We start from the raw sequence: 13,138 nt of genomic DNA, 5'->3' as shown, positions 1-13,138 counted from the left end.
AGCCAGATCCTGTACAGTAAAAACCAAACCAAAACAAAATCACATAACACACACACACACACACACACACACACACACACACACTCATGTACAATACTACTTTTCTAGCAAGCAAAGCAGTGAGTAGTCCCGTTTATATTTTGCTTTGGCCTTTTTGATCCTACATTGCCCTGTTTCAGGTTCTGTCTCTAAAATTTGGAGTCCAAATGATCTGTCCCTGTCTTTCTACTGGTTCCTGTTCTTCATCTTATCTCCTGTAGTTGTCATCCATGCTCACCAAATATTTTCATTTCTGTTCCCTTGGGGGTACATGATTGTATTATACTTTCTCAATCCCCTTGAGATTGAATGTGGACATGTTTTATTTTGGCCAATAGAAGGGAAATGGAAGTGGCTTCCGTGAGGAAGCTTTCAGAACCTGTACCTGATTTGCCACACTGTCTTCTCCCTGACATGGTTGGTGATCATTGAAGCACTTGTCCAGATGGAACCTCTGTCAGTCTGGGTCTTTAAGGGATTATGGTGAGTGAAGCCACCAGCCAACTCAGTGGACATGAAATAAATCTTAATTGCCTTTACGATTTTAGGGTTGTTTGTTACTGGAGCATAACTTAGACCATCCTAACTGATGTAGCTGACACTACATCCATCTCCCTCCATCTCCAGCTGAGCTTCTCTGAAGATTGTAGATCTCCCCCTCTCTCTCTCTAACAGCTTCAGCTTTTACCTCCACACACTAAAGTTGCATTTCCTGCTTCCTACTCCCACTTCCAATTTCCACTTGGATACCTCTAAATTTGCAAAACATGCAGGGGTGAATTCCTCCCAGAGTCAATTCTTTGTATAACTTCTCTATCTGTGTAGGTCACTATCAATTTTCTAGCTACTGAGTTCTAAATCTGAGAGATCTCTTTGACTCACTCTCTGCCTTCATCCTTGCTTCTCATTAGTCACCGAATCATCTCTCATCTTCATTTATGAGGTCTCTTGAGTTTAACTTTAGTGCCACTTACTATCTACCTCATAGTCTGTCTTGCATGTAGTGAAAGGCATATGAATCAGTGCACTATATTCATTTGCTAGGGCCGTCTTAACTAAATGCAATGAACTTGGGGTCTTAACTCACAGAAATTTATTTTCTCACAGTTCTGGAGGCTGGGATTCCACAATCAAGGTGCTGACAGGTTTGGTTTTTCCTGAAGCCCTTCTCCTTGGTTTGCAGACAGCCGCCTTCTCACTGTGTTCTCACAGGGTTTTTCTCTGTGTGCACATATCACTGGTATGTCTCTCTCTTCTTATGAGGACACCAGTCATTTTGGACCTTATGACCTCATTTAACCTCAGTTGCCTCTTTAAAGGCCTTATCTCCAAATACGTCACAGTAGGGGTTAAACTTCAACATCTGAATTTGGGGAGTAGAATACAACTGAGTCCATAAGAGTTCACCAATCAGTCATATTGGGATCAGGCTTTGACTCAGCAACTAGTGAGGGAAAGATACCATGCCAGAAATAGTGGTGCAAGCCAAGGCCATTATGAGCTCCTGGTTTAGAAGTTACAGCAGGGCTGGCAGCAGTGGAGATTGGTCTGAATCAGAGTTCCAAGCCCAAACATTGCTCAGAAGGTGCACAAAAATGGCTGTACAAACTGACATGCCTGATGCTTGGTGGTAGCAGCTTGTGGTTATCACATCAGACCAGTTCTGCAATGAGGTGGCATTATTTCCAAAGTTCAGCTTCAATGGTGATTCTCCAGTCCTCTTAACAATTCCATTTTGCCTTATGTATGTGATGTTTATGGTATGTAGTAAAATAATAAGGCCCTTGTAGCTTATTTATTATAAATATTCAGTATGACTTATATGTCCATAGAAAGTGTTTTGTTCAAATGTTTTCTAAAATACTCATTGAAATAATAGTGATTTGGCCACTTTCAAGAATAAGAAAACATCTTTGTGGTTGAGATAATCTACATATTAGAATGGCTTGGCCAATTCTAGATCTGGGTCTCCTGTATCTATTACAAAAACTTCCTTTCTATTTAATCACTTAGAATTGACTTCCACTGCTTGGAATAAAAAATCCTGATGCCTAGATTATGGTTACAAGCTCCCAACCTGCTCCTTTACTCTATCTTAAAAATCATTGTCAAGCAAATATTCCTAAAACACTGCTTTCATAATGACTATCTCTGTCTACAAATTTTTAGGGAGACCTGCATGTTGTTATGTTAGCTTTTTGTCCTCTCAGTTGCAAGTGTCAACATGAATTCAAACTGACATAAGCAAAAAAAGATCATTTATTGGCTAACATAGCTGTCAAGTCCAAAGGGATAGATAAAAGTTAAGGCATTCAGGCATAGCAGCATTTAGGGCCTCCAATTAAGTTTTGAGGGCTGTGTCTTTCTTCATTCCCATTTCTCTCCCTCCCTCCCTCCCTCCCTCCCTCCTTCCCTCCTTCCCTCCTTCCTTCCTTCCTTCCTTCCTTCCTTCCTTCCTTCCTTCTTTTCTTTCTTTCTTTCTTTCTTTCTCTCTTTCTTTCTTTCTTTCTTTCCTTCCTTCCTTCCTTCCTTCCTTCCTTCCTTCCTTCCTTCCTTCCTTCTCTTTGTCTCAACAAAACTTTGATGGGTTTTTCTTGAGTCATGTGTTCTTCACTGGGGCAATCAACGTCCAGAGGATGGGATTCCAGTGGGCCAGCCTGGGCTGTGCACTAGCTGCTAATGTGGGAGAGGTGGCCACAGTTCAGTCCCTCTAGGTCAGGGAATGCCAGTTTCCCCAAAGGAAAAAAAATGTGACAACAATAATTTCAGAAACACACCAGGTTTTGTGGGCAGCATATTCTCTAGCCCTCCAAATCACACTGGCATTTTTCCTGTTCTGCCGGGTGGGGGGGGGGGGGGTCAGCGCTGGTGTTCTGGACACTAGTGATGACCTTGGGCTTTCTTAGGAAGAAGCTGCCCGTGTCTGAGGTAAATAAGCTTTCTCTGGAAGTGAGTGGAGATTGTCTTCCTGGGTGAGACAGCCATGTGCCGTGTTTCTGCTTTCCACCCTATCTCACTGCTTTTGAAGCTAACTGAATTCACTTTTTGCTAGTTCTGGCAGCATCACCAGCCCCTTTTTCTGCTCACAGCCCTGAAGGAGGCCTTATGTGGTCTTTTGACAGCCCACTCCTTGCACCCAGGGAGAATTGGACCCATTGTTTCATGGGGTTTCCTTTAGGCTAATCTGAGGAGTGTGAAAGAACCCATTTAGAGGGGTCTGATGAAAAAGGACAAAATAAAGATCAAACCCAGACACAATCAAAAGCTGTTTGTTAACAGGCAAGATGTTCTTCAAAGCATTTATCAGGAGCCAGGGGAGACTTATCTTGCAGCATTATGTGGAGAAAGTAGGCGGGTCTGAGGGCATTCATTTGAAGTTCTGAACAGATGACTGCTGGCCTGGCAGCTGGGTTGGGAATTATCGGCAAGTCTCTTGGGTTAAGTGGGCAGCACTCGTAGATAAGTGTCTGGGAAAAATAACAAGTCATGTAATAAGTAATGTTTATTGGGAAAGTCCCCCAAACCTCCTGTCCTTGCACCCACTTCCAGGAAGGAGCTACATGCTGAAAGTTTCCTTATCCTGAATCCCTGGTTTAGGAAATTGAGCTATTCTGGTGTCATATAAGCCTTGTACCTATTTTTGAGATGATAAACAAATGCATGGAGGCATTACCTTCCTCAAACTAGCACTAGACTGGGACAAAATGGTACTTGCAGGGCTAGCCTCTATAATGCCTGCTATTAATGGTAATAGGTAACATTTATTGAATGCCTACCACATGCCAGGTATGTATTGTGCCCACATGATCTCATTTGATTCTCACCACACCCTAAACTCTTATTAACCCCATTTTATAGATGTAGGAACTGAGACCCTGTGAAATTCATGTAATTCACTTAAAGTTGCACAGCTAATACATAGTAGAACTGGGGGCTAAAACTCTATGGCTTGCTATATCCAGAGCCTGTGCTCTTAATTGCTTATCCTACTGCCATTTTAATGAGACCCACCAAAGACTTCATCTCCCTTTCTCCTTAGAAAATGGGAACTGAGTTTTTCATTTGAAACTTCAGTCCCAGATGGAGAGACTGAGGCACATAGAAATTTAATTAACTCAACTGGAACTGTAATGGTTCACAGGATTGACCTTAAGAGATAGATTTTTTTTTCTTATTGTAAAAGACAAGCTATGAGTCAAACACCAACAGATTTAAGGACATGGAGTGGTGGCAGAAAGGATACCCAAAATGCAGAGTTACTCAGATACCCATTTGAGTTAATGTTTGTAATGATTCCTATTAGCATACACGTGTTTTAATATCACTCCTTAAAAGAGCAACTACAAATTGTGTTTCCCCAAACAGTAGCCATTGTAACATGTAGCTATTTAAATTTAAATTAGTTAAATAAAATTTAAAATTCAGTATTTCAGTTCTGTCAGCCACGTCTCTTTTTTTTTTTTTTAAAATTTTTTTTTTTTAACATTTTTTATTTATTTTTGGGACAGAGAGAGACAGAGCATGAACGGGGGAGGGGCAGAGAGAGAGGGAGACACAGAATCGGAAACAGGCTCCAGGCTCCGAGCCATCAGCCCAGAGCCTGACGCGGGGCTCGAACTCACGGACCGCGAGATCGCGACCTGGCTGAAGTCGGACGCTCAACCAACTGCGCCACCCAGGCGCCCCTGTCAGCCACGTCTCAAGTGCCCAATAACAGATACAGAACATTCCCATCATTGCAGAAAGTTCTGTTGGACGGCAGTGCTACAAAACCTCCTTTGACCCATACTCCATGCTACTTACCACACCATTTCTTGCTGTTCTCTGCAAAACTCCTTGAAGAGTCAAGTCTACTGTTATCTCCCCTTTCCCCCCTCCCTTTCTCTGCACAGTCTACTGCATATCAACCACTTCACTGAACATTGTCTTTCCAGGGTCATTAATAATCCACATTTGCCCAACCAGAGGTCAATGTCCTCACCTAGTCTGTCCTCTCAGTGTGGGATGCTGCTGGTTACACTCTCCGTCTTCATACACTGCCTTCTCTGAGCTTCTGGAAGACCATACTGTCTTGGTTCTCCTCCTACCTGAATGGGACACCTGGCAGTCTTCTTTGCTCCCTTATCCTCCCCAGCAAGACCTGTCATTACAGGGTCCCTGGAGCTTGGTCCTCAGACCTCCTGTCTTACATATCTACACTCTCTCCATGGGTGATCTCAACAACCAAAAGCAGAAAGCACAGCACTCATCTCCTGGGCTTAAAGCCCTACAATAGCTTTCATTTGCAACCAGAATAAAATCCAGAGTCCCTACCGTGGCCTTCAAGGTCCTGCATGAGATAGTTTCTGCCTTCCTCTCCCTCTGTTCTATCTGTGTTGGTTTTCTCTCTGTCTTTTGGCTAGGTTATTTGCTCTTGGCTTGGAGCCATAGGATTAAACTGCTTTCCTCCAGATCTTCCAAAGGCTGATGCTTGTCATCGTTTGGGTCTTTTTTTTTTTAGTTCATTTATTTATTTTTGTGAGAGAGAATGAGCAGAAGAGAGTCAGGGAGAGAGAGAGAGAGAGAGAGAGAGAGAGAGAGAGAGAGAGAGAATCCCAGGCAGGCTCCACCCTGTCTGTGCAGAGCCTGATGTTCCCATGAACCGTGAGATCATGACCTGAACCAAAATCCAGAGTTGAATGCTCAACCCACTGAGCCACACAGCTGTCCCATCATTTGGATCTTAATTCAAGTATCACCTCAGAAAAGTCATCCTTGACCACTCAAGGATCCGGCAGCTGTCCTCTTCACACACTAATATACCTTGTCCTATTTTATTTTATTCATGGCATTTATTAGTAATTAAACTTTCCTCATTTATTTATGTTTTATGGTCTGTTTTTTGACATTGGCATATAAGCTCCTTGAGGGGCAGTTCCTCTATTTCTCTTACCACTCAGTACCTACTACAAAGTTTGGCACATAGTAGGTGCTCAATTAAGGCTTCTTGACCTGAAAAGTTACTTGACTAACAATTTGGCCAGGAGTCAGAATGGGGATACTAGGACTATAACAGACTCCCTTGAGAGTCAGTCAGAGGCAGAGGAAGGATATTAGTGGGATGTACATTAGTGGGATGTACAGCTAGGAGTAGAAAACTTTGTTGAAGGAGCTTTTTGCTTCTAGCCAGCTGGACATGGCTCATGTTTTAAACCAATTTCCTTATATTTTATAACGCTACGTGTACCTTAAGAATGTCAATTTCTCTTAATCTTTTTGCTGATTTCCTCTGAAAGATGCTAACCCAACATCAGTATGCCTTTGGACAAACCATTCATGGACCTTGGTTTCTCCATCCATAAAGCAATTTGGCTTTGGTAGAGAATTCCTACTTTCTCTCAGCATTCTATTTCTAATTGCCTGATGTCACTTTAAGGAACCTTAGATTATACTCTTTCAGAAAAGCAATTTAACAATAATTTATAAAAGACTTTAAAAATAATTTCACTTCTAGAATATATCCTAAAGAAATAGCCATAAATTTGAACAGAGAGTAATTCACAATTATGTTTATCTTAGATTTATTAATAATAATTAAAAAGTCAGAAACAATTTAATTAATCAACAGTAAGAAAGGCTAAATAAAATCAAATACTTGTGTGTTTGAATATTAAAATATTAGAATATTAGAATGAAAATTCCAAGAACTGTTAGAAATGAAGATTTCCCCCAAAAATATAATAATGAGGAAAAACTTTATAATTCTTGTTAAATTATTTATAATTTTGATCTATAAAACACCTGTGTTTATGAAAAGAAAACCTGGAGAAAATCAAAACGTAACTTGCAGTTATCTCTGGACATGAGATTAGTCTTCTTTTAATATTTGTTATTATTTTCTTAGGCAATGAGCATGTAGTTCTTCTTACAGTCAGCGAATTACATTTTTAGGCAGGAGGAATGGATTCCAGTGTTAGGAATTTGGAGTTGGAAGTCTCAGGTTCAGTACAGTTTAGCTCAACACATATTTACTGAGTGCCTTTTATGAGTCAGGCACTGTTTCATGAGCTGGGGATAAAACACGGAGAAGGCAGAGTCTGGCCTATGAGACAGACTGAAAATTGAACATTTGCCTGGAAGATTATCACAGTGTGCTATGGGAACAGGGGGAAGCAGGAGAGGGTGTTTGGAGAGAGTGGTGAAGGAGACACAGTGCTTCAGGAACAGTGTCCTGAAAGTTCTGGGTCATGTTTCTGGTCCTACTTACTTGTTCCTGACTTTGGGCCAGTCATTCAAACAGTCAGCCTCTCAGTTCCCCATCGTAAAATGCAAATAAACTACCAACCCTCTCTACTAAAGTAGGTTGTGATTTTTTCAGATCATATGGAGACAGAGAATAGGAATGCTTTTGGCACCTGAGAAGAGCTATCAGGGGCTTATGGATTTAACCTAAAGACAGCAGGAAGTAGAAGCCTTGATTTAATGATTAACAGTTCAGTAAGGCCTGAGGCCAGTTGGATGACAATTCTCTTGTGTCTTGAGTGAGGTTGCCACTTCTCCCTTCCTCTGAGCCTAGCAGCTATTTTGTGGTATGTTATCACTCCAAAAAAAAAAAACAAAAAGTGCAAAAAAGCTAATAGGGGTCTAAAATGGGTCTGTGTAGGAGAGTCTGTGCTTCCGCATTGTAATGTCCTCTCCTTCTCTTTCCTGGCTTTAGCTCTGGGGGTGACCTTCTTAAATCATCATGTTTTATGACCCAGAGGAAATTGTGCTGCAGTTAAGGACCCCCATCCCTATTATTTTGAAATTCACAAGCCTGGGTACTGCCTGGAATTAGACTGGAGGACATGTAGAGCTAGTAGCATTGATGTTCAGTTTGCAGCTGTTGAAGCTGGATTCTTTTGTGTCAGTGGCATCTCCCATTGGCCCCAGTCCCTGGGTCACCACATGTTTCAGAACAAAAGGGAAAGGCTGAAGCTCCTCCTGGCATGGCCAGATCTCAAATCTGCTTACTCAGGAAGGCAAAGCCACCAGAGATGGGATTTGGTAGTTCCCTAAGATAGTCAGTGAGTCTGCTTCTTCTGCTCTTCTTTTGGGGTGGTCTGGCTCTTTCCTAGGGATCCTTGCACAGAATAATTGGTTCATTCTCTCTCAGTTTCCCTCTCTTCCTCTGATCTTTCTCCTTTTTATTTCCCCTCTCCTCTTCCCTCCCTTTCATTTTCAACAAATATTTATTGAGAATCTATTATGCTTCTGGCATTGTGTTATGCACTGCAGGGAAAACAAATGGAAAATGCTGCCCAAAATTTTATTTTATTTTGTTTTTAAGTTTATTTATTTATTTTGAGAGAGAGAGGGAGGGAGAGGCAGAGAGAATCCCAAGCAGGCTCCATGCTGTGAGCACACAGCCCGATGTGGGGCTAGAACCTATGAACCATGAGATCATGACCTGAGCTGAAACCAAGAATTGGATGCCCAACTGACTGAGCCACCCAGGCACCCCTGCCCCCAATTTTAGATGAATACTCTGGAACTTTCAGAGAGCTGTCACTACCAGGCAAGATGATCAGGTTAGACTTCATGGGGTTCTGTCAGTAAGGTTCCATGGGAAAGGTTTTTTTTTTTTTCTCCTGAGCTTTATAGTAGAGCTAGAGTCTGGATATGCAGAGAGGAAGTGGAGAGAATGGCCCAAACAAGGCATGGAAGTGGGGACCAAGTGCAGTGGAGGTTAAGGTGCCAAGATGGACAGCCTGCCTTTGTCTCTCCTGTCTCTCACAGGGGATGGATAAAATCTCACTCAGCCATGAGAATTCCATTTCTTAGCATAAAACCTTCCCTTCCTCTTCTGATTCTGAAGAAGTAATTCTGTATGGTTGGGCTCTTCCAAAACTTTTAACCCACTTGCTGAAGAATTTTGGCATAAAAAGATGACAGTGGAAACATTAATACCTACAGTGCAAAAAAGGTCTTTCCTTTTAAGTTACAGAAAGTATTAGCATCATACTTAGCAACACCCATGTTTTTTATAAGTCTGCTCTTTATAAGTCTGGACACTAAATAAAACCATTTTATAATTTCTGCCCCGGACCTTAAGAAGTTTCATTGTACACTTCTACAGACCAACAAGTACTTTGAGGACAGGCACTGGGTCCTTATTACGCTTGTAACCTAATACAGTGCTTCATAAAGTTTGTTGACTGACAGCACTAATGTGAACAGACACATAAGGGCATGTATTCTGAAAAACCTAGATAAGAATAAAGTGGTAGCAGCCCTATTTCCCAGGAAGACAAATTGAGGCAAAGTACATGAAGAGCTTTGCTTAGTCTTTCTGCCAGAATTTGACAGAAATTCTCTTCTGAATTTCGGCCCTGTGGCGAGCTCGGCATGGCCTTGGCAGAGTGAGGCCTGTCATGTCTACCACATGGTTGCTTCCCTGCAGTGCCAAAGGATGAGGCCATTTGGAGACAATCACCTTCTGTCTCTGGGCTCTGACATCTGGAAGGTGGACGACCAACAGGCCTTGGCCGGGCCTCCTGGCCCTCCAGCTTGCCGCATGTTTGTTGGAAGCCGCTTCTCAGGAGAAGAGTGTGGCGGTGAAGGTCACCTTCTGGACAAATAATTCCGGTCCAGGGGCACCAGATGCAATAGGGAGTGTGAGGCAATGGACAAATGAGCAAATGACTTTGTCTTAAAAGAAAATAAGATTTCAACAGAGCTGTGAGTGTCCTTTGCTCAACAGGATTGGCACTCTGTAGAGAAATGACTGAGGGTGGCTTGGTTAGAATCCAATTTTAGTAATTAGTTCTATTCACAGTAAGGCATGTTAATAGGTCCCATGTTGAGCAGGCAGAATCCCCTGCCTCAGGTGCCAAGTGCCAATTAATGAAATCAACTTTCAGGTCCCACAGGTAAACAACCATTCTCTATCCATTCTCTTGGAGCTGTAGGCAGGCATTTCCCTGAGTAGCACAGATCATGGATAAATAGACTGTAAGCTCCAAGAAGACAGGAGTCATTCTTGTTTTGTTCACTGCCATATTCTCAGTTGCCAGGCTTATCCCTAGCATTTGTATCAGAATGCAGAAAAAGCAAGTAATTTTTCCTCTCCCTCTATTCTTGCCTTTTGCAATAGGACTTTGCAGTTCCTGGCCTTGGGACTTGATTTGGCTACACAATATGAAAGAAGCTACATGGTCTCAGTTCTGAGCCTAGACTTTAAAAGCCCTTGCACACTTCTTCTTCTCTCCTTGAACCCTGCAGAGCCTCCGTGTGAACAAGGTAGGGCTGGCCTGCTGAACAAAGGACATATAGGCCCATTCATTCACTCATCACCCCAGCTAACAACTAGCCAACCCCTACAAATATAGTGACCTTGATGATCAGTAGCTGACCATGGATGCATGAGTGAGTCTAACTGAGACCAGAAGAATTTTCCAACTGGGTCCAACCCAAAAGGTCACCCAGGAAATATGAACTAAGGAAATGGTGATTGTTTCAAGCCACGAAGTGTAAGGTGGTTTGTTATCATATAAAAACTAATTAGGTATCCAGTATATATTTGCTGAGAGATAAATGGATTATTGATTAAATGCCAACCAGTCTTAGCTTGCCCAGATACTATCTTTTATAGTATTGTTTTCCTTTTTTCCTAACACTTACCACAAGCAGAGTTATCTTGTGCCCTTATTGGTCTGCTTATTTATTTACTATCTTCTTTTAAAGTATGTAAGTTCCATGCAGACAGGAGGATATCATGTCTATCTTACTCATCTTTCAGTTCCTGTGGTCTGGAGCAGTTCTTGACACATTGTGGGCTGTCCAAATATTTACTGAATGAAAGGGTGGGGCACCTAATGGGCTATCAATAAATATTTATCGAATGAAGAGTGAATAGATTTCCATTAATATCACTTATAGTGAGCCTAGATGAGCAAAGAGCTTGGGAAGTGGATATCACATGTACTGGCTAAGGTATCCTTCACTCTGTATGTTTTCCTTGACCCTCTTAGTGTCCCTGACTGGGTCTGAAAATTAAACTGACGAAGATAGATTAACAGGAGAGAAGCAAATTTATTTAATACAAGTGTTATATTCACAATAGCCTTCATAAAGAAATGAAGATCTGGAGGAATGGTTTAACCTGAGTATTTTCATGCTAGGTTTGATGAAGGGTGGACAGTCATGTAGAAAGGATGGGGCAAAAAGCATGAGGTAAATGTAGTAAGCTTGGAGAAGCTTAGCAAGGCCTGTTCTGATTCTTCTCTGCATCCCTTTGTTTTCAGAGGTAAGGATGCTGCTTTTTTCTGGGTACAGGGAAGGCACCTTCTCCATGAAGGTTTTATGACTTGTTTCAGGGGAAAAAAGGGAGGGGGGAGCAACCTTCTTTCTTCTACTTTTTTCTCACAATCCTTCAGCTTAGAATATTCAGTATACCAAGATGCAGTGTGTTGTGAACTCCATCATCCTTAAGTTTTTTTCTTTGTAAAGCACTTATTGAAGTGCTTATTGACGCCTGGCAGGTGAAAGTAAAGAACTGTGCTTTTGAGGAGATATTGCTATATTTCCTTTCTTGTACCTCAGTTTTTAGGCCCCTATTTCCCTTCCCCAGTAATTTTTAATTATTTGTGTTTAGATGATTGGCTTGGATTTTCTCCATTGAAAATACCACCAGTGGAAAGTTGTTATTCAACAGGTTATAGTTTCAGTTAAGCAAAAGAATAAGTTTTAGAGATCTGTTGTATAAAACTATGCCTGTATGTAGCAATATCATGTTGTACATTAAAAATGTGTTAAGAGAGTAGACCTCATGTTAAGTGTTCTTACTAGAGTTTTTTCAAAAATAAATATAACATGGCTGTAATTTATTGGGAGTGAGAGTTCAGAACATCCCTATCTCCAAAGACAAAGGTACACCAAGAGGAAGCTGAACAAACAGGTCTTGCTAAGTTTTCCCCAGTTTACTGCACTTACTTTATACCCTTTTGAAAGGTGTTTTGAAAGTCACACCTCCATGACTTTCCACTTTTCATCAAAACTAGTATTAAAAAATGCTCAAGTGGAACTGTTTCTTCAGGTCTTCATTTCTCTTATAAAGGCTCCAGTGTTACGTAAAACTTACATTAAATGAATGTGTTAGCTTGTCTCTTGTTAATCTGTCTTTGATCAGCCTAATTTATAGGGGCCCCAGCCAGAGAAGCTGAGAGGGAAGTAGGAAAAAGATGATATTTAGAAGAGAATAGTGGCAGTTTTTGTGATTCTAAGGATCAGTTCTTTGGCTATGCTCAGAGTCTGAGAGTGGAAACATCACTCATGGTATTAAAAATACATCCTTAGTGGGGCGCCAGGGGGGCTCAGTCAGTTAAGTGTCCAACTTCAGCTCAGGTCATGATCTCATGGTCTGTGGGGTTGAGCCCTCCGTCAGGCTCTGTGCTGACAGCTCGGAGCCTGGATCCTACTTCAGATTCTGTGTCTCCCTCTCTCTGCCCCTCTTCCACTCACGCTCTGTCTGTCTGTCTCTCTCTCAAAAATAAAAACAAACATTAAAAAAATACATCCTTAGCAATTAAAAAAGGAAAACCATTTAAAAAAGCACTGCCACCACACCATCAGTAGTAGCATCAATGACAGAAACAACAGCAGCAAAACTTTGTTTCTAAGATTTCCTATCTCTTCTTTCTCCTGCTCCTACCTCAGATATTTATCTTGGCCTCTTCGCATTTACCTTCCTAGAGGCAGTAAAGATATCCTTTATTTACTCATATTTGTTTTCTGCCTTAGGTCTAAGTGGACAGAGAAATGACACAGAAGACAATGCAGACAAGATCTGCATTTTAAAATCTGAATTATATTTATTCACTTGTTAATAATAAAATTACAATGCACTCTTAACATGCAACCAGATGAAGTCTTTCTCTTATTTCTTATCAACTGTTGTTAGCAAAATGTATACTTAGTATTCTAGTATATAGCTTCATTTTGAAAAAAGGATAGCACAATAAATGAGTACATTTGGACTCAGTTTGGAGTCTTACTACAAAGTGGCCAAACACATGGTAGATTTCCTTTTGCCTTTACACTTAGGAGCTCCAGCATCTAAACATCATTTAGAACAAAGAGA

At 41.3% G+C, this 13,138-nt stretch overlaps 2 long non-coding RNA genes across 2 annotated transcripts in view; one reads left to right on the top strand and one right to left on the bottom strand.

Moving 5' to 3' along the window:
* LOC131503770 (uncharacterized) overlaps window positions 1-13,138 on the top strand; it is a 259,902-nt gene that overhangs the window by 88,989 nt on the left and 157,775 nt on the right. The window lies entirely within an intron of this gene.
* LOC131503771 (uncharacterized) lies at window positions 3,293-6,376 on the bottom strand. The gene is made up of 2 exons (XR_009257591.1): window positions 6,266-6,376; window positions 3,293-3,506 (listed from the first exon to the last, which is right to left on the bottom strand). It is a non-coding gene; the product is annotated as an uncharacterized LOC131503771 (long non-coding RNA).

Source organism: Neofelis nebulosa, chromosome 2 (genome assembly GCF_028018385.1).
Source record: "Neofelis nebulosa isolate mNeoNeb1 chromosome 2, mNeoNeb1.pri, whole genome shotgun sequence".
In the NCBI taxonomy this organism is placed as follows: domain Eukaryota; kingdom Metazoa; phylum Chordata; class Mammalia; order Carnivora; family Felidae; genus Neofelis; species Neofelis nebulosa.
Note: the sequence above shows the minus strand (reverse complement) of the source record. Positions and strands in the feature narration are given on the sequence as shown.